This window comes from Cornus florida, unplaced genomic scaffold (genome assembly GCF_030987335.1).
Source record: "Cornus florida cultivar Cherokee Brave unplaced genomic scaffold, ASM3098733v1 CherokeeBrave_3.0.0_Hap2_Chr04, whole genome shotgun sequence".
Taxonomy (NCBI): domain Eukaryota; kingdom Viridiplantae; phylum Streptophyta; class Magnoliopsida; order Cornales; family Cornaceae; genus Cornus; species Cornus florida.
Genome location: NW_026775574.1, coordinates 100,398,503 through 100,402,746, shown reverse-complemented (window position 1 = coordinate 100,402,746; position 4,244 = coordinate 100,398,503).

Here is a 4,244-nt window from a genome sequence, read left to right as displayed (position 1 = left end):
ATTTTTGTTTGAAGTCTCTTCTTAGTAGTAATTTATGTTCTACAACAATTCATTTTTACTATTGTCTCACATCGACTAGAAATGGAAAGAATATGCAATTGATATACACATGATTCAACACATCCAGACGACACGAAGAGAGTTTCAGTGGAAGATGGTCTTCCAAGCTAACGAATGGGAGACTTTCTAGTCACTGTTACTCTTTTTTATGGCCTCCTATCATTTTTGAATCCTCAGCCTTGCCTATTGAAAATTATTCATGGAATTCCTCCAAGGCTCAGCGCTGAGGAATAAATCGCTTTGGACCTTAAGTTTCTGGTTCAACACGTTTCCTCTAAGGCTCAATGCCGAGGAATACTTCGCTTCGGACCCTAAGTGTCCGATTCAGCAGATTTCCCCTAAGGCTCAGCGCTGAGGAATAAATCGCTTCGGACCCTAAGTGTCCAGCTCAACAAACTTCCTCTAAGGCTCAATGCCGAGGAACAATTCGCTTCGGACCCTAAGTGTCCAGCTCAACAAACTTCCTCTAAGGCTCAAAGCCGATGAACAATTCGCTTCGAACCCTAAGTGTCCAGTTCAGCAAACTTCCTTTAAGGCTCAATGCCGAGGAACAATTCGCTTCGGACCCTGGGTGTCCAGCTCAGCAAACTTCCTCTAAGGCTTAATGCCGAGGAACAATTCGCTTCAGACCTTGAATGTCCAGCTCAACAAACTTCCTCTAAGGCTCGTCGCCGAGGAACAATTCGCTTCGGACCCTAAGTGTCCGGCTCAACATTTTTCTCCTCAGGCTCAGCGCCGAGGGATGATTCGCTTCGGACCCTAAGTGTCCGATTCAGCATTTTTCTCCTCAGGCTCAATACCGAGGAAAATACTTTATAGATACTACCTTCACAAGCCCTCACGCTAAGATTATAACAAATGAGGAAACCTCAGATAGGGTAATATACTTCAAAATATTACCATTCAGCAGCAAAATGTATGCAATATTGAAGGCATTCATGAATATTCAGAAAAATAAAGTTGAGGCATCTTAGCCTGAAAAAACAAAGTTATATTATCACAAAAATATTGTTCCATTACGAAAAATTAAATTACAAGATTCTACTTCGGATCGAAGGGAGCAGAATCAAAAGCATCCACTACAGTGAGGCTTGAGGTTGGAGGAATTAAAGGATCAGGAGCTGCAGGAGTTGATAAGCTTGGAGGATCTTCTGGGTGAGCCTTCACCATCTCAGCAAAAAGCACCTCAGCCTCTTGAGCCTTCGGACCCTCATCCTAAGGGAAGGACACCCCCATGTTTGAATCAAAGGCATCAGGATCCATTGTTTTGGGGCCTGAGCCTTGATTAAAGCCGGACCGGTAAGCTTTTGCGCTCGACAAGTGCACCAAAATGGAGTAACGGCCTTGCATCTGTCTCCCAGCAGTGACACAAGTTTTGATTGACTCGGTCAAGCGCTGGACTTCAGCCTCCAATATCTCCACCTTAGCTGCAGACTCAGCCAAGCGCTTCTTGTAGACATCCCTTGCCTCAGAAGCAATCTTCGCATTCAGGGATGCGTTTGAAGCTTTCTTCTCAGCATTGTCAATGTCTTTCTCTAACTTCTTGATTGAGAGAGATTGCGCCTCAGCAGTGGCACATAGGGCCATAGTATGATACAGACCCTACATCAACAAACAACAGAGATAACAATGTAAGTATAGTGAAAGCAAGAATTAAAAGAGCAGGGAAGGAAGAAGGAATAGATCTCTATGGCATGAATGGGGGCAGACGGAAGTAACTGTTCCAGTCTCATTCTGCCGATAATCTCCTCGTCTTTGGGGAGCCACATTCCCCGGGCAACTGCCAGTGCAGCTGATGGATTGATGATCATAGAGTTACCAGAATGCAGGATCGATTTATCAGCCCTAGAAAAAGAAAGTGTCCAAGGCGTCCCAGCTTCAGCCAAAACATATGCTCTAACTTTATCCTCTGGCTTGGTCTCTTCAGCCTTTTCCCTTTACTCTTAGAGGGAGTCTAACTCCTGCCAGAAGATTATAGATTGGGCTTAGTTTTCTTCAGAGGAGTCTCATCAACCTCTGTCTCATGCTCATTCGACCTAATAACTACCAAGGGCCAGTCCTCAACAGCTTTCTTCTTTAGGGCTTTAGCCCTCTGTTTTTCTTCCTTTGTCATTGGGAAGCTATCGAAGGTCGGGAGAGACAAATCCATGAGGTCTGCAGCTTCAGCTTTGGATGCGATTTCCTTAAGGTTTACCGAAGTAACAGATCCTCAATAGAAGGGGGTTCACACCAAACTTTCTTTTCAAGAAAAGAAAGCCTTTTCTTGGCAACAGAGGAAGGGAAGGTCACTGAAACAAGACCAAGAAATTCGTAAGTATACCGGAAGAGTAAAACTTGACATGGGAAACAACCAGAACAATTTTTATGTAAAGAAGGGGCATATTCTATACCTAACTTTCCAAACTTGCGTGGGATTGGGAGCTTGCTCGATTGAGATACATCCCATTTCCCTTTAACGATTATCATCCTCTTTTTCCACTTCTTTTCAGAGGAAGGGAGGTCTGTGCATATCCTCTGATACGAGGGAGAGGTGAAGAAAAAGCGACTAGGTTTGGTCCCATGCTTGGAAATAGTGTAAGTAATTAGCAAGTTAGCGAGAGTCAGGTCAAGACTCTCCAGCCTTCGGTGGACAAGGAGCGCAGAGATTATTCAAAAAAAGTTAGGGTTTACTTGAAGGGATGAAATACCTAACTTATTGAAAACTAAATGATAGCAATGGTGAAGGGGGAACCAAAGAGTGTTGAGATGCCTAACTGAGAGGAGCAACTTGTCATCTCTGACGCCCTCACCGGCATAAAAGTCGGCAACCTCGGGGTATTCTACGATCTCAACCCCCTCGGGAATTTCGAAGTCCTCCATTGTGGATTCAATAGAGAAAGTAATACACTGAACAGACAAAATTGTTTCTCTCTCTTCCTTAGTAAAGGTATAATCTAACCCAAAGTGGATGTTTTGACTTGAGGAAGAGGGATATTTGATTCATTTATCAGATCGTCTACAGAACCAGTGAAATTGGGAACCCTAGGGGGAGGAACCCTAATAAGTGTAGGGGATGACGAAGGCGTAGATTCAGAATCCATGATTTATATGTGTTCAGGAGTAGTCGAAGTGTTTATGATGAAAGATCAAAAAAGAAGAAGACGAAGAACTAACCTGACAAAGATGACGGAGTGAAGAACGCAAGAAACGCAGTGAGAACAAAAGTAACCTTTATGGAATCTCTTAAGGCAGAATGGTAATGGGCAATCTTCGAACTGTCTTTTGCAAAATAGACAACCGTGCACTTTAATTCCCTTTTTAATAGGAGCCGCAATCCAATTAAAGAGGGAATTGGGGGCAAAGTGTGGAGGGAAAAAATCTCCCTCCAATGAGAATAATTCACGTCATCATAAATATAAACTTATCCTTGGTAAGTTTATAAAGCCCACTTCGCTCAAGCCTAAATTAAGAACGCTACCAGTCCAAGATTACTGTTCATAAGCCCGATACTAATGTTATTTGGTCTTCAATCCCATTAAAGCCCGAATTAAGAGATTATCAGTCCAACGTGCTAAACATCCAGCCCGTTGGTCAAGCCTAGCCGGTTCAAGGTATATTCAGCCCAGTTATCCAAGAGTGAACAAATCCTATCAGTAGAAGGATTTGTTATAAAAGGAGAATTCTATGATAGGAAGTTCTGTACAAGGCAAGTAATACGTATAGAAAATTATACAAGGGAAAAGTTCTATTTGTAAAGAAACTCTGTATAGGAAGAATTGGAGGACAAGCAATGCGAGTCCTACCTTAATTCGACCACCATTTTGTGTATAAATAGGGGCTCAGAACTCCAATAAAAGAATCAAGCAATTTTGCGCTTAGACATATATTGTTCTTGTTTACTTTTACTATTTATTGAGTGAGTTGTTTTATTTTTCTTAATCATTATTGGTTGAGCGAAATTCTGCACCTACAGTTACAAATACAAATGTACGTAGCGTCTGAAGATACTATGGGTAGTTTGAGCAAAAAAATAGTATTTTTTCATATTCCCATCGGTTAAAGTGCATGAACGTGAAGTGTGTTGACTTTGATTCTATCTTTAAGCGCATGTATCATAGTTGTGCAAACCAAATAATCAAAATACTCTATACAAAAAATGATACATTTGTGCACAAAAGTAATTCTTACATACACAAACGTAGTAC